Raw genomic sequence first — 23786 nt, 5'->3', positions numbered from 1 at the left:
CAACCTTGTAGGTTGTGGAAGGCTAGGGGTAACAACACTTCCATCTTTATAGTTGTGAGTGGTAGGCTTCCTTGTTGCCATAATTTTGCTTTCCATTTTTCTTGCCAACCTGAATGCCTTCTCCATTGAATCAGGTTCCCAAAGGCGAACCTCATGTTGGATGTTATCCTTTAAATTCCCTATGAACACATCAATCCTATCATCTATGTTCCTTTGGAATTTTTTGAAGTCCTCAATGTGCTCATTCATTGAACCCTTTTGTTTGAGATTTATCAATTGGCTAAAAAAGGTGTTGCTTTTTGTATCCTCATAATGTGCTATCATTTCTTTTGTAAAAATTGCCAAAGTGACAATTTGTTTACAAGAGAAAAGCCATCGATACCATACAAACTAATTTGGTTTCAAATATAAAGTTGAAATGTGTACCTTTTGTGTGTTTCTCACATTATGGAGATCGAAATATTGTTCCATCTGTAGTATCCATGTTATGGGATCCCTGACATCAAACTTCCTCATATCAATCTTTGGAACATGGTGGGTATTCAATCCAACATTATAGTCTATGAAATCATGATTAACATTTCTTTTGTTCTCATCATGAGTTTCCTTTACTACCCTTTCACCATTAGTAAACATTTCTTGTAGCAACTTTGTCAAATCTATCTTCAAATCTTCCATTTTTCCTTCCATCTTAGCTTCCACGTCATTCATCTTAGCTTCCACGCCTTTCTTTAAACCATCCATCTTATCTTCCACGTCATTCATCTTAGCTTCCATGCCTTTCTTTAAACCATCCATCTTATCTTCCATGCCATCCATCTTAGCTTCCACACCTTTCTTTAAACCATCCATCTTAGCTTATGTTACTTTTTGTGAGAGTGAATTTTGTTGCACTTGGTCTCGTAATTTTGATATATCATGTTGCATTCCTTCCTCTTCTTCATGGGTCATGCTAGAGCTTTCAGGTTTCTTACTAGGTATTTCCATTTTCCTTCTTCGGGGCATCAATTAATGATAATTATGCCTCACTATTCCCTTTGAATTCATTGAAAATAATTTTTGAAACCAAACTTATGCAAAATTTTAAAAAAACTACACAAACTTTTTCACTTTGTAGGAGCTTGATATTTAATATGATGTATATCTAAAATTTCAGATCTCCAAAGTCTAAAATTGTGAACTGTGGTATCCCTCTGAGTCCGCTTTCTAACACCACCAGTCAAATAAAAATTGGATTCTCCAAGAAAGAGTTATGCCCAATCTCCCAAGATGACCTGATTATACACTTTTTCAGTAAAGCGAACTTGTACGATGTTCCACGTGTCACTATTTCAACCTTTGGACCTAAAAACGATGTACAAAAAAATAAAGTTTGTCCTATTTCTGTAAATTCTTATGAAATTTGAATTTGATACTCAGAGAGAAAGCTATGACGATTTTCCCAAGGTCACCTATTTGGGATGTAATTCGAAAGCCTACAAAACCCTAATTTCCTTATATCATATCTCCTAAAATATAGCGAGACAAGATCTAAAATTCAGACGCAAGGATCATCGAGATTGTGGCTCAAATGAGTATTTTTTTAGCTTCTGAAACGTCATAGACAAAAATTTATATCACAAATGCTATGATGGCCTGTTTGGAGCAACGAAACCCTAGAATCCAAAGCTCTAATACCAAATGTTATGAACCAGCTCACAAAAAGATAGAAAAGATAAATCGACAACTTCACAATCAGCCTCTTCGAGGGGGAAAACTCCTTTACATTACACAAATGAACAATTCTTGGATGATACAAATGACTATACCTCATTTCTATATATAGGAGTCTAAGGGGTCCCAATATAATCAAAGCCGACATAACAATAATAATATAAGGGCACAACAATAACAATAGTGGGCTTCTATGGGGCACACTAATAATAATATGGGGACAATATGGGACCAATAATAACAATAAGGGCTACAATGGCAATAGTAATGGGGGAATCACTAATATATGGGAATCATATGTGACTCCGCCAGGTTACTATCTAGACCTGCTAGCAGTGGAGCAACACCAAAGATGAAACTAAGACTCTGACGACTATGTTGATTGTGCACCAATATACACGTCGACCCCAATCGAAACAATTGTGTTGACTTTCCTTGGAATTTGTGTCAATTGACCAAGAGCTTGGAAAATGCTACATCTTACAATCAAGCAAGTGTGGAAACCAGGACAAATTGAGAACTAAACAATACTTTCGGAGGTGTTAGACTTGCATTTCACGAACAAGGTCAATTCAGAGAGCTAGAGTTCTACCAGTGTGTCACCAAGTGTTGTAGTAGCTACAACCACCCTCCAAATTTTTGTCTTAGCTTTGTTTTGGATCCTCCCTACCAACATTTAATAGCATCATGTCTTGCTTCGTCAAGTACACAAGCTTCAGTCATTTTCTTGTAGAATGACAGCCTGTCCATCAGAGCTTGTTGCATTCCCCTCACAGGTTGTTCCTTTGGACTTTGTCCAGCTGTAGGTTGAGCAGCTCCCTCAAGAAATTACACAATTCTAGAGGGCAACAATCCTTCCCTCCAGAAATTGTGCAATCATGTCTGGCAACCTGCTGGGCTCTAAAATTGCACAATTCTTCCAGTCAAGCTTCATCCATAAAATTGCGCAATTATTCCCAACATGGCTGCTTAGCCCATAATTTGCACAATCCTGGGTAGTAGTCAGTTGTTCTGCCCAGAAATTGCACAAATCTCATAGGCAGTCACCCCATCTCCCTTCCAAAAATGTATATTTTCTCCCAACAGTTGAGCAGCCTCTTGCATGTGCAATTGAGTTAAACGGTTCCCTCCAGGACTGAGAAAAAATGATTTGCATCCATGGGCTGCTTCTCCCAAGGTAGCATGATAAGGTATCCCTTGATTCAAGGATATACTTTTAGCAGTTGGAGGTTGCATGCAAGGATCATCTCGGAAACCTCCCACCAAGTGTCGCTTTTCCTAGATTTGTGGCGTGTGCGTCACATCTTCGATTTTATCAAAACTCATGAACCAAACATTTCAGAGCTCATTCCTAACATCAAACTTGCAGCTCTGACATCCCACATCGCATCTAGGAGTCGTGGACACATTCAGCTCATCTGTTTTGGGGTAATCCCACTTCCCATGTCTTGTGTTGCATTTTTGGTGCTTTTTGTGTTTCACTTCGTATGAATGTTGACTGCTTGATTTCAGTGAGCGATTGATGTTGTTTTGATACATACTAGCTTGTACTAGAACCATTTCAGTTTCCATTAACATCTCTCTATTTTTGCATGCATGAAACTATTTTTCACGAACAGTCACCGATTCAGCGACTCGCCTCGCCCACATGCATGTTGTTCCATTTTCTGGATCCGTCATTCACCATTTGCATGCATGATCATTCACTTATGTTTACACTCAGTATCGCCATGCATTCACATTCACATTTTCTTTTAGTTACCCTGTCGGCAAGTCTGGGCAGCCTTAGCTCGGACTCTACCTCACCAAGAAATAATTGCACAATCCTGAGAGGGAAGGATCTGTCTTCCTCTCAGGAAATACACATTTCTACCCAGTGACTGTCTCCAGTCTTGCATTGCTCAACTCTAAGGGATAGTGACTATTGGTAGAAAATTGTGCAATGCAGTCACTGAGCCTGCAACCATTTCCAGCTGAGATTGTGCATTGCACAATTCCATTAGTCAGCAGCCAGACTGGACTGTGCATTGTGCAATTGCAGTAGTCAGTCAGCCTCTCAGCTGCCCAGACTATGCCTTATGCAGTCTTGGCAGTCAGTCTCCCGACCTCCCTGCGAAAATTGCACAACCTTCATGATCAGTCATACAGGTATGTTGCAAGTCAGTTCTCAAGTTCTTTTTTGGTTTTTGACTGACAGATTTCTTGCCATGTGTGTTGCCATGTCTCTAGGTATCACAGGTGTTCATATACCTCTTAGAAGTATAGGTACAATGTGTTTTCAAGAGCAGAGTCAAAGACACCATTCAGAGCACACTTGGGGATGCAGTCGATCAAGTGTCTATGGACTTTCCTACCCATGAAGACATCAAGTTGTTCGTAGACAAGCACATCAAGATATGATTGAAGCAGCATCACAGCGAGCAGTACCATGAAAAGTAGTTGAAGGTAGCATACTAAATTCTACGAATGCAAGAGGAAGGTTGTTGACGACATAGAGGTGGAACTAAGTTGCAAGCTCAAGCAGATCCATTTGTGGTGAAAGAAACTTTGGAGACTCAGGCTATGAGGTGACAACGCAACATGAAGCTCACGCAAAGGCAGAGAATGGAACAGAGAAGGAGTTGCATGTGCTCGAGCAGCAACTCAAGGAAGAACAGGAGCTGCATAGACAAGAGAATGAGTTACAACAAGAATAGGTACAGCAACGGGTACAACATGCACTCACGGATGAAACTACTCCTGTACAAATTAAATATCCATCCCAACAGTTGGCACGAAGCAGACATGGTGAGCATTGTTGTTGATCGCATGCAAGGGAATTTAGCAACATATCGTGCGCATGCATGCGATCCCACCCATTCAGCACACTCATCGAGGCAAAGACAAGAAGAAAGTCCAACTGAAGCAAACATGTATTTGACAGTTGATGTGCATGACCACCAGCACACAATAGAAGATCAACACGGACACTATGCATTAGTGTGTTGTCGGTTCGGCCGCACCCAAGAAGACCATGCGCATGTTAGATGACGAGTTGGATGGAGGAGCCACACCAATGCACCCAGATGCAACGTAGGCACAATTTCGCTTCAACAAGATGTCACCATGGAGCACATGCACACCATCATGGATGACCAATCTTGGCATCATCTCACCAACTTCATCATCACAACATGACCGAGTGTCAGTGATGTCTTGCATAGGTTGTTGAAGCCATTTTGTCTCACATGAGCACATGTGCATTGTAATGTAACGTCTTGTCAAGTGGAAGTTCAAGTGTCAATAGTTGGATGTAATAGTCATATAGTAGATGAAGAGTCATGAGGGTATATGAACTGTCACAAAGGGGAATGTCAAGGGTCACCCCACCCTTTGCTATAAATAGAACCTCACAACTCATTGTAAAGGCTTTTGGTCAGCCAAGATTTCGATAAGACTATCTTAGAGAGATCTTGGATAGTTGTTGGCTTGTTGGGGCCTGACCCAGGTTTGGAGTTAATTAGCCAAACAAATCCTTGTACTATTGGCCCTTTCGGCAACAATCCACGGGGTGCAGACTGAGGTCTCACCTGAAGCAGTGTGGGGGGATGCTGGAATCAGGTTTCCGCACCCTTGAAATGTTTAAGGGGTTGATTTAGTCCAACCGTGAATACCTTCGTGCAGGTTACTTTGCACACTTTCCTAGCCTATGATGGCCTTCCCACCCTTGTTATATTCGTCGTCGCGCAACCCTAACCAAGGGTTGTGGGGCTTCGCACTACAAGAGCAGCAATCTGCACTATTTCCCCAAGTCACACCGCGGATCTTACTTATCTTCCTATAATATTTAGTTATCTTCGCGTAAACAAATACCTTATATTATATACACTTATTCAGCACATTCATATAAGTTCGCGCAATAAATAAACAGTAAACTTGCAATTCATACCCAATATACTTTAATGCATAAAACAGGAAAAGATACATAGAAATATTGTAAAACTTATCTTTATTAATGCTTCAATCGGTTACAAACTCAACCTGCCCTGTGCACTCAGCTGCAGGGGTCCGTGCACTCAGCTACAGATTACTAGGCCTCTGCACACTCAACTACAGAGCCTTCCCCTACTCTATGACCCAAAGGCACGACTCTACACTTAGACTTCCTCTATTAGTTCTTCCATTCATTCCTTCCTCTCTTATTCTTCTCTTTACACTTAGAGCTTCACTCTATTTATACAATCCCATGGTCCGTGGACCATGGGTAGATCTCTCAAACCGACATTACATTACAAAAATGAGGGCGGAAAACCCTCTTACTCATTTACCATCTTCGCGTTCCATGCCCATAAATCGCGGAGTCTTTACATCATACTTAGTCAACACTTGGGCTTTAAGCCCCAAAACTTGCCTTGGGGGGATCCCACGTCCAACAGGCACACAACACAAACATCGCGACTCGCCCTCAAGTCACTTTTTCGTTGCAGAGATCTTCATGCGAGACTTCCCAACTCTACTCGGACTGCTGCAAGGTCGACAGTGCACTGAGCAGCTGCCTATTGTATCTCATGTACGCGTTGTCCCGAGACAGCGGTGTCAGAACTGCTCCCCTGTATCTGTTCCTGTGTCCTCTGCATCTGTGCGAACTTGCCTTCAATTGTTACAGTGATTGTGAAGGCCTTGTCGATCCAAGGCTGAACACGTGCCTTCAAAACTACTTCTATGTGTCGCACTGTGTCTACTTGCCCCTTAAGCGCTTTGGCCTGTTGCATACGTGCGAGCCTCTATGTGAGGGCCACCATCTACGCGGTCCCTTTGACGTTGTCATACTGCTACTGTAGCTTAAGCGCTTCTGTTTCTAATCATTGTATGTTCGGGTCCTCCTGCAGATTGGTGAGGACCTCTAACGATTCTTCCAACATTTTGGTGCAATCCCTCACTGCACTTGATCTCCTCCATCCCCGATGTGATTGCACTGGTGCGTTGTTCCCTTACCTCTGGAGGAGTTGAAGGTTGCGCCTTCAACTGTAGCTCTGTTATCTGAAGGTTCAGCTCCAATTGAACCTTGGCCATTTCTTCCTCGCCTCGTGCACCCCTACTACTAATCTCTTGATGCACGCCTCTGCTGGTGCTTCTGCTAGGATGGCCAGCTCAGGGACCATTTGGTAGGCTTCTTCAATTACCTGTACCATCTGCCAGTTCTGAGACATGACCTTGTCACACTGCAAGCTCAACTGCTCCATGTTGATCCTTTGTTCACTCAGCACCTGCAGCACGGGGCTCTCCCTATCCTGCAGTTCTGGAGTAATCTCATCCTGTATAACATAGAGCATCTCTCGAGGGAGTGCAACCATGTTGATCCCTATTCCTTTCAATGTACTGACCATAGGCCTATCGACCTCATTTGCTGTAACCAGTGCCCCTTTTGGCAGCACTATTGTGTTGGTCGTACGAGCGCACAACATTTCCTCAGTTGCAGTTGTTCCTACTACAAGGCTGGTCGAGAGGGTACCAGCCTGAGGAGTGCGCACCTGCAACTCCTGAATTTGTGCTCGGAGGGCCCCCAACACAATCTGATTCTCCTCCACAAATTTTTGGAGGGCCTCTATGGTGACATCATGCACCGTCTCTCCTATATCGTGCAGATCCCCCTCAGTAAGGGTGATCGGGTCGATAGACAACTTAGACGCTTTTACCTTCTTGCGCGACCCCATCTGCCCTCTCAGGGACTGGCACTTCAATTGTGTTGACCTTGTTTGTGGGTCCGTGCTGCCATCCTCTATCTTTGTTTCCATTTCGTGCTTCTGCTCAGGCGAAGGCGATTTCTGACCCTTGCACTCTGTTTTTGCTTCCTTTTGTGCTTCTATTGTGGCCTTCTGTTTTTTTGCTGCTATCTGCGCAGCATCCCGTGCCTCCTGCGCCTTTGCTGTTGCTGCTTCTTTTCTTCTCTTTTTCTGCCAACTGTGCCATGCGCATTTTTGCCTCCTCCTTCTTTTTCTGCGTAGTAGACTTTTCCACCGCGAAGATGTCTGGAGCACGCCACTCCAGTGGCCACCTCTCAAATACATCGAAGATCACATCATCGTTGGCTATATAGGGTAGTTCGTTCCACTTGTTTGCAGGGTCCTTGCACGCCCTGACGTAGATGTGATGAAAGTCTGCTTTAAACTCTGCGAAACTTTGTAGGTTGTTTTAAACAGTGGATGATAACCGCGTCTTGCGGTTAATGCCCATTCTGATGTTCATCTCCATGAACACCCAGAATATTTTACTGTCACGGATCCGGTGCGCATCTTTAGTGGCCCGCAGCGAGGCGTACTTCGTGGCTTTTGGGAGATCCCTTGTAATTATGGGGAACTAGCTATCCTCAGGAAATTCCCCAGCCACCAGCACTATGGACACCAGAAGCCATGCATAGTGGAAGGTTTTCCCTTGTTCCTGTGTCTCGCGGCAATTCTCCAGGAACTCCTTACACAAGAATTCGGACCAATTAAAGTAGACCCCCTCTGTGCATTGTTCGGCAAGTGCAACCACTGGTGCGGGCACCTCATCCACATAACACTTCCGCATAACCTTACCCACTAGTATCTGTGTCGTAACTCAGACTACCTTGTTGTTGATATTAGAGATTGCGTAGCCCTCTTTTTCTTCTCCAACTTGTATTTCTTTTTCATGGCCTCCGCGATGGCCAAATCACTACTTTTACCCTCCGAAATGTCTGTTGGGTCTTCTCCTTTACACGGGAGTCGGGTAATTCGATGGATTAGGTGGTCCATGATGGGGATGGGCTCCTCCAGCCACAAACACCCACCATGCACCAGGCAGAGCAACTACCTGATGACGAATATAGTTACTGGGGCGCGATGGTAATGCGGCACCTAGAGCAGGTTCAACAACCCTGCCTTTTAAACCCCATGCAACCATTTGGACGGCTCCAATTCTATAACTCCCGCCACGATGTGTTTCTTTAGCTTCATGAGGTGTGCGGTCTCCATGTGAGGGAATTTATCATGGTCAACGAGATCCCGAACTTCGAATTTTAAGCTCGGCACCCTTCCCAAGTGCATTCCTTCAAAAATGATATCTTCCCAAGAGGAGCAGAGTCTGCAGAGAGATCTTTCTCTCATCGAGGTCCTTGGACACCTTTGCCTTCCCCTTCCGCGGAGGGACATACGCGGGCAGCTTGGTTAGAGGGACCATGCACTAGTTTCTTCCTCCATTCCCTCATCCTCGTCCTCTTCAATTATGATATCCTCGAGGTCTCCTTCCTCCTCATCAGTTTCCAGGTTAACCGCTTTCCTTTTTTCCTCCATTGTTAATCTAGTTCGCGGCGGATTTCTAGAGGACGCATGTGTTGGGCATGGAATCCCCCCTCCAAGGCATGTTTTGGGGCTCAAAGCCCAAGTTTTGACCCAATATTGTTGTAAAGACTCCGCGAATTGTGGGCGAGGAGCGCAAAACGTATGATAGAGTCACAGGGTTGTCCGCCCTAGTTTTGTAATGTAATGTCAGCTTCATAGACCTAACCATGGTCTGTGGACCATGGGATTGTATAAATAGAGTGAGGCTCTCAGTGTAAAGGGAGAGAGAATACTAGAGAAAGAGAGATAGGAAGAGTCTAAGTGACTAAGTGAAGCGTGTCTTTGGGTCGTAGGGTAGGAGAAGGCTCTGCAACTGAGTGCGCAGAGGCCTAGTAGTCCACAACTGAGTGCGCATACCCCTACAGCTACATGCACAGGGTGGAGTCGAGTATATAACCGAAGAAGGATTAATAAATAGAAGTTTTATCATAATTTTGTGTATCTATTCTTGGGTTGATGCATGTTTGATATAATTTGCAAATATACTATTTATTTACTGCGTGCACCTGTATGAATGATTTATGTTGTTAAGGATAACTTAAAACACACAAGTAGGCTAAACTAATCAACTAACATTGGAATACTAGTAAGGACTTGGGTAATATCGCATAAGTGCAACGTTCGGCCCCCGAGCAGGGCTGCACGAAGGCAGTATCTTAGGCTGCAAGGTACGGGAAAGTGCGCATAGTGACGTGTGTGCAGGGTCGAACCATGGACCACTTGAACTCAACAGACATCTCTAGGGTGTGGAAACCTAGTTCTAGCACCCTCCCATACTACTTTGATTGAGACCTCAGTCCGCGCTCCACGAACTGTTGCCAAAAGGCCCAGTAGTACCAGGATTTGTTTGGCTAACTTAACTCTAAACTTGGGTCAGGCCCCAATAAGCCAACAAAAGGTTTCGTTGCCAGGACCACGATCTACATAAGAGATGTCTGATGTCGTATCACTAGAATCCGATAAAGAAATAAATTGAAGAGTGGTTGGACAGAAAGATTCACGAGTTCGCAGCGCAGGAAAACAAGAATCCATGATTATCAAAGGAAGAGTGGTTAGATTGCTATTTATATACAGAAATCCACAAAATTTTATTTGCATCCTTCCCCTATGAATTGTATGAGTGGATCGCGAAGTTAGCAGACAGTCAAGGGAGGTGTAGGCTCGACAAACCCATTGTGTGGACTCCAGAGTTGTGTTAGGTTCCCATTTTTTCTATTTTTGACTGTATATTTTGCCATTGTATTACCATCTTCAACCCTTAAGTGAAAGCCTTTGCTAGGTGTTTTGGCTTAATCACTCCAAAAGGTACAGAATAACTTTCCTCATTACTACATGTTTAATTATTTAACACGTAATCATGCAATCTTTATAATTATTTCCTGAAGATGATTAAAGTGTTGACTAATTGTTGAAACTGCCTAACTGGTAGGATCACATTATGTCGTTGCTGAAACAGCGGAAACAACGCAAACTGTGAAGCTGAAACAGCAAGAACAGCATGAACCTCGATGTTGAAACACCATGAACAGCATGCGCATTTTGAGGAACAGTTGGGATTTGTGTAACAAATCTGCATCGGCAAAAGAGTCTGACCGATTACTATATTGGTCGTAATGATCATGATCTTCATGGCTGTAACAATATTTTGTTATCAAAAACTAGCTTCCTTATTTTTGGTACAAAAGGGTTGAAACCGAATGTATGAAAATCTGTTGTAATAGATGTATCCTCTATAAAGAGGAGACATCTACATTAGAGAAGGGGGTGTGTAACAACTGGTAATACAGAACTTGTAGTGAAGTGATGAGACTGAATCTATTTCTGTAATATGGTTTATTGGCAGATGAATACAATTCTGTTCTGAGTATTTTATTTTAATTCCTGTGTTCTGGGGGATCTTGTGAGAAGGACAGGGCCCACCTTCATCACAAGATTCACCCATCTTCTTTCTGTTGTGTGGCGTGTGTGTGTGATTTCTATTTACATTACAGTTACTGCTTCTAATGATATTTACTTCTGCTGAACTCTGTTTTCCTTTTAGCTGATTGATGATGTATATGAGTACCTCACCGGTGATTAGGATTCACAGAGTGTATGCATGAACTAGACAACAGAGGCAGGTGCTGAAAGTCCTTACTCTGAGGATAGGGTCCTGATCCTTTGTTGCAGAACAACCATCACTTCCTTTTGCAGACTTGTTTCTTTTAAGATATTTGTTCTTACTTCATTTTCTGCAATAGGTTGTAACTGCTGTAACACAGAGTATGGATTTCATAAGATAGTAGACTGTTTATACTACAACTTTTAATACCATTAAGATTGAGTACATACAGTACGTAGTCACCTTTGGAATAATCAGACTTTCCCAGGTTGATAATTAATGTGGCACTCGACTATTTTATCATTAAACAATTAAAGTGACCAACGTTTTGGCGTCGTTGCCAGGGAAGGCGACTAAAGATTTTAAGGGTATTAACATTTTTTTCTTTAGGAATGCAGGATGCATGACAGGACGCAAGAAGGTTAACCATTCAAGCGGCAAAGGCAAGGGAGGAGGAAGAAAAACTTTTATTGACGATATTATTTCAAAAGCTGAGACATCCCAGAGGTTAAGCTCTTGGAGGCCACAGATCCAACACTCCTTCCAGATAGATTTTCAGACAGAGGAAGTAGTGGGGCCAAAGAGGGTCATAGGATTATTAGAATATACTAAGGAACCGATGGAAGAAGATGAACGATCAGTGGAAGAACCAATAGAGGAAGTTAAGGTGGAGGAACCAGTGCAGGACATTGAAATTCCAACAGAAAATTCTGAAGACCGGGCAAGCGCATCAAGAAAACAACCAATGGAGGATAAAAATGAAGGACTTTTCGGTGGAGGTCGCAGAATAGAGGGAAGGGGAGAAAATTATCTCTCCACCCTGGAATTACCCACTGGAGATCTCCCCAGAGGAGCAACTCCTATGAAGAATATCCCACTTTCGGCATTACCCAATTTCCATGGGTTATCCACAGAAGATCCTGATGAATTTCTTTTTGAATTTGATATACTGTGTAGAAGCTATGCCTATGTTAATTCTGCTCAGAAATTAAAATTATTTCCAGCCACATTAAAAGGGAACGCATTAAGATGGTTCATGAGCTTGGGGGCTCATGTGATTACAACATGGGACCAGATGAAGGAGAAATTTTTGGCTAAATACCAAGATTATTGTCGAACAAGAGAAAGGAAGTAGGAATTATTCAAGATGACTCAGAAGGAGGACGAGAGTCTAAAAGATTTCGTGGAAAGGCTACAATATAACTTACAGCGATTTGATCATCCTGATATGAGTAAGGACATTCTCAAGTCAATACTGCTAAGAGGGGTACGAGATGATTTTTTAGATATGTTAAATATGCTTGGAAAAGGAGACATATCTAAGGAATCCTATGATGAGATTATCAATCTCTGTAAAAGATGTTCGAGGAGAGCAGCAAGCAGACCAAAAAGCAAAGACAGTACATACTCTCAAGGTTCCAGAAATCAGCAAGTGGAGGAGCAACACTGGCCGAAATAGGTAACTTACTTGAAGAATTTAAAACTGAAATGTTAAGCTCTTTTGCTTCACAAATTGATACCTTGCAGGTTAGAAAGAAGCAGGCAGAAGCAGAAGTTGCTCTGGCTATTTTCTGTTCTAAATGCAGGGAGAAACACCCACTAAGGGAATGCCCCCTGGACAAGGTACCGATCTGCACTATTTGTGAAAAGGACCATGAGACTCAACAATGCCCTTCTTTGCCAGGAATAAAGGCAGCACTACAACCAACTAAAGAATAGGCTGAAGCAGTTTACCTCCTCACACAGAGAAGACAATGGCAACCACGAGGACCAGGTACGAATTCTAACATGTCGTTTAACCGTTGGAATAATCATCCTCCTTTTCAAACAAATTACCCACCCTTCAACCAAATGCAGTACCCACACCTTAATCAAATGAATTTTCCACCCATGCAGCAACCAAACCCTCCTTTTGTTGATCCTATGATGTGGAATCCCTGGCCTTTACAGTAACCCTATCAATGGAACCCGAATTGGACAGCTCCACAGATCCCATTTCCAAACCAATTACCTCAGTATCAGCAATCTCTCTCCTTATCATCAAATACCCCACCTAATAATCAAAAAATAAGACCTCAGCTGCCTGTACAACGTAACCCCAACCCGAATAATAATAAAGCTCTGCAAGTAATTGATGTTCAAAACCAACTAGTTTCCCCTCTGCAATGCAATGACATTCATTTACGCTCAGGAAGAATACTTGAACCTTTTGAAAGATGGGCACTAGATTTTATAGGTCCCATCAATCCTCCATCCAATCAAAGAGTCTATATACTGGTTTGCACAGATTATATGACTAAGTGGGTAGAAGCTAAGGCACTTATCAAAGCTAATGAAGAATCAGTATTAACTTTTCTATTTGAAGAAATCTTTGTTAGGTTGGGTTTGCCTAGAGAACTAGTCATAGATGGAGGACCTCCTTTTAATTCTCTTGGCTTCAAAGATATACTCTAGAAATATCATATTAAGCATAAGATGACTACACCTTATCACCCCCAAGCAAATGGGCAAGTGGAAAGTACAAATAAAGTCATAGAAGCCATTTTAACAAAGACAGTCAAGGAGAATAGAAGGGACTGGTTTCAAAGGTTGCCTGAAGCATTATGGGCTTACAGAACTACTTGGAGGAACACTACGGGTTTTTCACCTTATAAATTAGTCTATGGTAAAAATGTTGTTTTTCTTGTGGAATTTGAGATCAAAACCTTAAGGACTGCTTTAGCTGTTAACCTTGATTTGACTGATGCATAGATAGCTAGGTTGCAGCAGCTTTAGGAACTGGACGAAAAAAGGTTGGATGCCATCCATCAAACAACCATGATACAACAGCAAAGAACCAGGTGGCATGACAAAACTATTAAGCACAAGCAGTTCCAAAAAGGTAATTGGGCTTTACTGTATGACTCCCGTTTTGAAAATTTTCAGGGGAAATTAAGAACAAGGTGGCTAGGACCTTATGAAGTAGATGTTGTTTTTCCAAATGGAATAGTCAGACTCCTAACGATTGATGATAGCAGAACACCATTATTAGTGAATGGGTATCGACTCCGTTTGTATCAACAGCCTATTTCTAAAGAGGATTTCGAAGCTACTTGCATGACAGATATACACTATACCTTTTTGGGGGAATCTGCTATCCCTCAATGCACTTAATTTCCTGTTTATGTATTTATTTTTAGATTAGATTTCTTAACTAATAATCCCTATCAAGGGTTGCCATGTTACAATTAATTATTTTGCAGATCTTAGCTTTGGATGGTGGCTGAAAAAGAAAAATTCCAGTATAAAGAGGAACTAATCTGCAGATTGGAAAAGCATTGTCATTCCAGATCATAATCCATTTCCCATTACTGATACATCATTTCCCATTGCTGATACACCATTTCCCGTTGCTGATACACCATTTCCTGTTACTGATACACCATTTCCTGTTACTGATATATCATTTCCCATTACTGATACATCATTTCCCATTGCTGATACACCATTTCCCATTGTTGATACACCATTTCCTGTTACTGATACACCATTTCCCGTTGCTGATACACCATTTCCCGTTGCTGATACACCATTTTCCTGTTACTGATACACTATTTTCCTATTACTGATACACCAAATCCCACTGCTTAAACACCAATCTTTTCTATTTTTCCTAAATATCCCCATTCTTATTCCCGAGAATGAACTATTATTTCAAAAAGAAATATATCATTCTTGATTCAAAGGAATCAGCCATTTATCCTGTTAATAATACCTCTTCACTACTGCTTCTCGTAAATAATAAAAACCCCGTGGATAAAAACCCTCACACCTTACAAATCCTTTTTGATCATTAACCTATTAAGGACGAGGTAACACTTTTCGGCGCAGCAACCAAAGGTAATTGTAAAGGTACGCATGTTATGTGTGAATATTAAATTGTAGATAATGAGGAGATAGTTGACATGACCGCTAAAAGCGTCGTACTGCCAACCATATCATTCAGCCGCAGTTGGGGGGGATTACCGAAATATTGCAATCATTATAGGACACGCCTATCGCCGCCATCCCTATTCCTCCCGGTTGTGTCTAATCCACCCCGCTTATGCCTGACCACGTCATAATTCTATTTTGCAACGTTCTGCTCTGTTTCGACTTCAGCAACTCGGCTCTGCACTCTGTATTTTGCCTAAAACAGTAACCATGGGTGGAGATGCTGTTAGACATGAACTGGGCTCGACGGCATTACTGGAATTTTACCCAGACGCATACCAAATCTTCCTTCAGGCAGGATGGGTGGACTATTTTAGAAGACTTCCGGAATTTGATTTGCAGCAAGTTCTTGAATTTGCATGCAACTTGAGGGAGGGGTATTCTACTGTCCAAGGGGTCAGAATCCTAGTGACAGAAGAAGAATTAGCACAAGTTTCAGGGCTTCCAACCAACGGAATTCGCTGGTTCATCAGGAAGCATCTTATCCTCAATGCGCAGCAAGATTTCCTGCAACCCGGGGAGCAGGTGGAAGCAAAAGGCAGGGGTGTTGCGCTTCGGTCATTACCACCGCCTTGGCCAAAAGTTGCAAAATTCATCAAGCACTACTTCACTTGCGAGGGTCGCTACCAGGTAGTCTACCAACATGACTTTGTCTTATTGAATCATTTGCGGCATGGTCGTCTAGTAAATATGCCTTATTATCTCCTTGGATGTCTAAAAAATATGGCACATTACACTACGAACGCTAGGCATCAACTCCTCTGTCTCACACACCATCGCTTGGTCCAACTCCTGATAAATAGAGGCTTCGCTCTACATAATCCACCTCCCCCCATTAACCCTCCCCAGCAAGCTGAGGAAATTCCTCAGCAAAATGAAGGAAATTCCCAGCAAGAAGCTGAAACTCAGCAACCAGCAGCAGGAACACCCCAATTAAGCACTGAGAATCCGCTGCCCTCCTCATCCCATGATGAAGCCGAACCATCCACTCCCATAGTTCACATCCCTACCGATGATTCAGACGAAGATACCCTCATCACTTTCTTAAAAAGAAAAAAACAACAGAAAACTGCATCCCCGTCAAAAAGAAGAACCAGGGCCTCAGTAAAGGCAGCCACTAGTCCTGATGAGTCCCTGAGTAAAAGTCCTCGCAAGAGGAAAACTACTGTCTCCCCTGGTTCCCTACCTCGGCAACGAACGAGGTTGTTTGCAGCAACCGAGGCCGTTCCTCCTATTATCTTAAAACCTCGTATTTCCCATAGCCCTGAACCTTCATCTCCTTCACCTTCAGATGCCGAAATTCAAAGTGTTCACGATTTTGTAACATCATTTTTCTCAACAGAGGCAGCTGTTCCACAAGAACCAGCTGCCAACAAATTCAAACCAGACATCCAAGCTGATATAGGACATGTGGCTATTACACAAGAACCAGCCACAGACCCAATAGGTGAAACACAAGAACCACCTGTTGGGGAGCAGAAAGAAAACGACCTGCATGTGGCTGTTACACAAAAACCAGCTACAGACCCAATAGGTGAAACACAAGAACCACCTGTTGGGGAGAAAGAAGAAGATGCCTTAGGTGAAACTAATACACAAACAGACCCAATAGGTGAAACACAAGAACCACCTATTGGGGACACATATGAGGAAGATAATGCTGAACAACAATTTTCTTTTCCTTTGGAATCTGTAACTGTAGAAGCCCCAGTCACTCTAGCCTCCCTACAAGAAGAGAATGAGTTCTTAAAATCAGAAATTAAGGCTTATCAGAAAGAATTAGCAATGGCTAGGGAAGCCTATAAAGAAGAACTCAACCTGTACATGTTAGCTCAATTAGAATCTCAAGCTGAAAAGAGTATAGAGAAAGAACAATACAGTGAATACATGTGCAGTGAATGTGGGGATATCTATACTCAGGTAGGATATAAAATAACTGCAGTCCCATTGACTGGAGCCAGTCCTGTTATATTTAAAAAGGAACACCCGACTGTTACACAAAAACCAGCAGGGTCTTCAAGGATTTCAGAGGAAGAAACAGAACCACCCCGGCTTACCCAAATTAGTGATGAGCAGAAATCTGAAGAGGAAGTAGAACCACTCCGGCCTACCCAAATTATTGATGAGCAGAAACCTGAAGAGGAAGCAGAACCACTCCGGCCTACCCAAATTATTGATGAGCAGAAACCTGAAGAGGAAGCAGAACCACTCCGGCCTACCCAAGTTATTGATGAGCAGAAACCTGAAGAGGAAGCAGAACCACTCCGGCCTACCCAAATTATTGATGAGCAGAAACCTGAAGAGGAAGCAGAACCACTCCGGCCTACCCAAGTTATTGATGAGCAGGAACTAGAATCAAAATCTTTCACAACTGTGCATATACAAACTGAACCTCCCTGTGTTAGTGATGCTCATGCACAGACTTTTACTTTTCAAGAATTAAGCTACAAATGGAAAGCAGAATATGATCTTTCCTAATGAAAGGCATTTCAACAGCAGAAATCATTATGGTTTAACTATGCCTATAGGAATTGGGAAGCAATGGAACAGTCTCATGCACAGCACAAAGAAAATAAGCAATTAAAAGCCAGACTGTCCCTCATCCTTGATTTGGTCCAGCGCTTACTGGCTTCAAGAAAGCCTTCTTTTAATTACTTTGTATTCTTGAGAGAACGCTTGGCGTTCCTTCAATAGAAAGCAATAAAGGATGGCAGACCACACCAGGTCTCTACACCACAGAAATTCATTGAAACTTTTTCAGAAGCACCAAACAATGATCAGAATTTGTTGTGCGAACTCTATCTTCATAACGAGGCTATGCCTGAAGATAGAAAGATTAATTTACTTCCTATTTGTGGTGATATTCAAATAAGAGCTTTTATTTCCTTTTTGGCCAACCAATTCACTTGGCAGAATGCTTTCATGTCTGCACAACACAATGAGGAGAACTGTCTTCTCTGGATTCGCCCGGAACCACAGAATGCAGCCATTTTCCTCATGGAGCATCAATGGAATCTAAAAGAGACAGGCATGACTGATCACATTAGGAATCTGCAAACAGCAGTCTTGGAAGACTGCCAGCACTATGTCAAAGCTAAAGGACCTTTGGCTATAAAAGCAAATGAATTTTTCTGGGAACAGTGTCCCAAAGAAAGAAGGGAATACCATCCCTACAATCCCCTCAATCTGCAGGCAACAATCTCAAGGATACCTGCTTATGTAAAATGCATGAGACAATGTGCTGAATGGTGGATTGGGTACCGTTTTCATTTCCCTCTCTTATGGCTTCCTGGAGAACAATACAAGGCTCAATTTTCATTGACTAAAAAGGAATAATTGGCAGCATGGAAAAGCATTCAGAATGCCCAAGGGTTCAGAGACATGGCTGACAGCACTTTCTACACTTATTGTATAAGCAATCTACACTGTTCAGCCCAGTATTCTGATTCTGATTCAGATTAGGTGTTGCATGTGGATATGCAACATGTTCAGTTGGGGGGAATGTTAGGTTCCCATTTTTTCTATTTTTGACTGTATATTTTGCCATTGTATTACCCTCTTCAACCCTTAAGTGAAAGCCTTTGCTAGGTGTTTTGGCTTAATCACTCCAAAAGGTACAGAATAACTTTCCTCATTACTACATGTTTAATTATTTAACACGTAATCATGCTATCTTTATAATTATTTCCTGAAGATGATTAAAGTGTTGATTAATCGTTGAAACTGCCTAACTGGCAGGATCATTCTGTCGTTGCTGAAACAGCGGAAACAGCGCAAACTGTGAAGCTGAAACAGCAAGAACAGCATGAACCTCAATGCTGAAACACCACGAACAACATGCGCATTTTGAGGAACAGTTGGGATTTGCGTAACAAATCTGCATCGAAAAAGAGTCTGACCGATTACTATATTGGTCGTAATGATCATGATCTTCATGGCTGTAACAATATTTTGTTATCAAAAACTAGCTTCCTTATTTTTGGTACAAAAGGGTTGAAACCGAATGTATGAAAATCTGTTGTAATAGATGTCTCCTCTATAAAGAGGAGACATCTACATTAGAGAAGGGGGGTGTAACAACTGGTAATACAGAACTTGTAGTGAAGTGATGAGACTGAATCTCTTTCTGTAATATGGTTTATTGGCAGATGAATACAATTATGTTCTGAGTATTTTATTTTAATTCATGTGTTCTGGTGGATCTTGTGAGAAGGACAGGGCCCACCTTTATCACAAGATTCACCCATCTTCTTTCTGTTGTGTGGCGTGTGTGTGTGATTTCTATTTACATTACAGTTACTGCTTCTAATGATATTTACTTCTGTTGAACTCTATTTTCCTTTTAGCTGATTGATGATGTATATGAGTACCTCACCAGTGATTAGGATTCACAGAGTGTATGCGTGAACTGGACAACAGAGGCAGGTGCTGAAAGTCCTTACTCTGAGGATAGGGTCCTGATCCTTGTTGCAGGACAACCATCACTTCCTTTTGCAGACTTGTTTCTTTTAAGATATTTGTTCTTACTTCATTTTCTGCAATAGGTTGTAACTACTATAACTGAGAGTATGGATTTCATAAGATAGTAGATTGTTTATACTACAGCTTTTAATACCATTAAGATTGAGTACATACAGTACGTAGTCACCTTTGGAATAATCAGACTTTCCCGGGTTGATAATTAATGTGGCACTCGACTGTTTTATCATTAAACAATTAAAGTGACCAACAAGTTGGTGCACAGACTGGAAGCATCAGAAGATAAGATCGGGCGTGCTATGGACCATTGGCTTGATCGAATTATAGGAGGGTTTATCACTGAGTTCGTGGTAGATACTTTAGTCAACTATAGCGAAGCGGAACAACGCTTCCTCAAAGGACCGTGAGGTAAGTACGTTAAATCTTTAAACACTTGGATTAAAATGCTACTATGTGAAAAGCGGGTTATGCGAATAAATTGATGTTTTGGGCTACGCGAAGTGCGAGGATCTACAGAAACGAAGGTAGCGCAGAATTAGAGACTAGTCCCTTGATTTCACCTCCATGGGAAAGCGAGGAGGAGCTCGCAAAAGTTTCACCAAGAAGTGTGATCAGTCTGATAAGGCAGCGAATTCCGCGCATACCACCCCCACCTACACCACCACCAGTTTCACCATCTTCACCCACACCACCTCCGCCACCACCACAGTTCAATATGGCGAGCGCGATAAATTTGCCGGTGTTTAAAGGAGTAGGGAACAAAGATCCGGACCAGTTTTGGTTCGTGGTAAAGGCTATATGGGAAGCACAGGGAGTCACAGATGACAATATAAAGAAAGCAACATTGGTCTCCGCTTTGCAGGATCGCGCATTGACATGGTACATTAAGCATTCCAACGACAATCCAAACGCAGGGATCGTGGATATCCAAGCTGTGCTAAACAAGGAATTTAGTAGGCCAAAATCAGAGACATAGTCGATTATTGGATTTAAGGAAATCATTATGCTTCCAGGCAAGACCCCTTAGGAGCTGTATCAAAGACTGAAGTGTATGATTTGTGAAGCCAACATGACCTTGACAGATAGGGAATACCGCACATGGTTTGTAGCATAACTAACGCCACATCTAAGGAACGTGTTGTCATAGCAGAAGCTATCCACTCAGGCCGAGGCCTTGGAAATCGCAATGAGACTGCATGAGACCCTGATACAAGATCCTAACCTAGGAGTCCAACAGATCCATGCGCAGTTGAAAAACTTGTTTTGAAATGTAGAGTTTTAAAAAAGACAGGATGGCTCACCTAGAAGCGTGCGAGGAAGTATGGTGCATAAAGTACAATGGGAAGGGACATGACAAGGACCATTGTCCAGTATTCGCGAACTACCTGGCGGGAGGAGGACCAATGCCATTGAGACCAGAGGCCCAAGCAGGACTAAGCATGGCGCCTGCATTATGGTGCATGATTTGTTAGATAGGAGGAAAGCATGCTATAGATAACTGCCATATATTACAAAAGTATACGTAGAGATCCCAACAATTGTTCTGTAATTTCTGCAGGTCAATAGGCCACGATAAGTGCACCTGTAGAAGTTATGAACTGATGATGGATAGGATTCCTACCTTCAGAGTTTAGGCTGAAACACGGGCCCTCAATCAAAATGTAGGGATGGCACGCACTAGATTTCAGGGGCACGAACGCATTCGAGGTGGAATGGGACCAGGAAGAGGTCGCGGACAGTTGATCTGTTACAATTGCGGAAGGTCAGGGCATTATGCCCATGATTGTACAAATCCGACGAGACCTTCATGCTTATATTGTACCCAGTTTGATCATGAGATGGAGGACTGTCCCACGCTGATAGCAAGGTTGCGCGATAAAGGAGTGCTCCAACCTCCCATGACCCAGAACCTGCAAATGATGAGGTTTGAGTCGCACGAGGAAAAACTGAATGTAAATATCGTGGTCTGAAGTGGTATTATGATAGGAGATGACAAAGACAAGAAGTCCGAAGAGAGTGCCTAGGTTCGCAAGGCTCCAACAAAGGAACCAGAATTTGATTTGGAGCGCACTTGTTGGGTAGTAGATCCCACCATAGCATTTTTGGGGCTTGAAGCCCGAAGTTTGGTCAAGTGTGATGTAAAGACCTCGTGAAATGTGGGCGCAGAGTGTGAGAGTCTAGGGTTGTCTACCCTAAGATAATGTAATTTAATGTAAAGTGTGTCAGCCTACCCATGGGTCGTGGACCATGGGATTGTATAAATAGAGCGAGGCTTTAAGTGTAAAGTGAGTCAGTGAAGTTTTTACAAGTAATAGATAGATGCAAAGGCATGGTTAGAAGATAGAAGTGAATCTAAAGTGTAATGGGTCATAGTGATAGGTAGAGGCTCTGCAGCTCGTGCACAGAGGCCTAGTAGAGTCCACAGCTAAGTGCGCAGGGTGAAGTCGAGTCTGTATTGAATTGATCTTGGAAGTCATCATTAATAAAGATAAGTTGGATTGACATATTTTGCATCTGGTCCCTAGATCTATATTTGAATCTTATCTGTTGATGGCATATGTTTATATATATGCGTGCACTTGTTTGTATGCTCATGAATGGAAATCTTCTAAGTAGTTAATGAACAACCTCTAATTAAGGAAGACTGGGGTAATTAATAATGATCGCATCGCAACTGGATCTGCACAAAGATCTTGCTAGTGCACGAAATCTGGTAAGCGCAGAGGTTGAAACGTGTACCTGTCACTCATATCAGACATCCCCAGGGTGCAGAAACCTGGTTCCAGCACCCTCCCGAAAGGGCCAGTAGTATCGGGATTTTCTTGGCTAACTCACTTCTGAACCTGGGTCAGGCCCCAAAAAGCCAACAAATGGTTCTATTGTCAGGACCAGGATCTGCCTAAGGGATTTCTGATGTCATGCCACTGGAACCCAACAAAGAAGGAAATTGAAGAGTGGTTGGACAAGAAGATTCACGAGTTCATGACACGGGAAAATAGAATTCCACAGGTATCCGAGAAAAGGTGGCCGGATCGCTATGTGTATACAGAAATCCACAAGATCTTCTTCACATCTTTTATTTCTGAACTGTATGAGTGGATCGCAAGGTTAGCTGACAACCAAGGAAGGTGTAAGCCCGACCAACCGATAGTGTTGACTCTGGAATTAGTGCGCAAGCTAGAGGCATCAGAAGATAAGATTGCACGAGATGTGGACCATTGGCTCGACTGGATAATAGGGGGATTTATCACTGAGTTTTGGTGGGCTCCAGTATTGTAGCAATAATGCTACAACTCCTGGAGCTTCCTTCTTTAATTTTATCAACCCGGTAGTTCGTAACAAACTTGGAAGCGACGGTGCTGTATGCACAAGTACTAGCTCTTGCCGCAGCTGTCACTTGGTCAGCTGGCACAAGTCCGCTAGGGGCTCAAGCCAACTTCTATGAGCTCTTAGAAGAAGCTTCTTCACCGATGGACGAAAGCTAACTCAAAGGAAGCTAATCTACTTGCAGAAAGGAATTGAAAGCCAACAAGAAATGCAAACCCTAGCAAACCCTAATTCTACCAGCTAGTCCTACTGATGCAAAGATGGGAATGCAAACTACTGAAATAGATGCCATTACTTCTATGAAGGTGAGATGCATGTGTCTAGACTACTTCTACCTGAAGAAAACATCTTTTTGTATTTTTGAATAAGTTACTTAGAATTATCATGCATGTGCTTGTAACTGGCTTTTTACTGTGCAGAGGCGGATCACGGAGGAGAAATGCTTGGAAGAGGTCGGGAAGGTTCAGAGAGGGTCTAAGGAGTCCCTAACATCCTTCCAGAGAGTTTCACAAAGTTTGGCTGCCAAGAAGCCGCGTTTATGAGCTTCTACAGGAAGTCTGCAGGGGTTCTACAGGATGTTTCAGAATTTCCACAGGATGTTCAGTAATTCCTACAGGATGTTCTACGATTGGGTTTTGGATGATGGGTGAGTGGAAGAGGCTGCATGGATGGATAGGGAGGTAGGAGAGGGGTTTGTAATGACTTAGTGGCAGAAATATGAGGTGATGAGAGGGTGTATAAAGCTAGTTTGTCTTAAGGAGGGTAGAGGAAATGGAAGGCCAAAAAGGTAGGATGACGTGGGCAGTAGAGTAGTTGTGAGATGAGGGGTCTAATTTGGAGATGAGCAGTTGGCC

This window comes from Pinus tabuliformis, chromosome 7 (assembly GCF_031772625.1).
Source record: "Pinus tabuliformis cultivar Carrire ecotype Pingquan chromosome 7, CPIR1, whole genome shotgun sequence".
Classification (NCBI taxonomy): Eukaryota; Viridiplantae; Streptophyta; class Pinopsida; order Pinales; family Pinaceae; genus Pinus; species Pinus tabuliformis.
Note: the sequence above shows the minus strand (reverse complement) of the source record.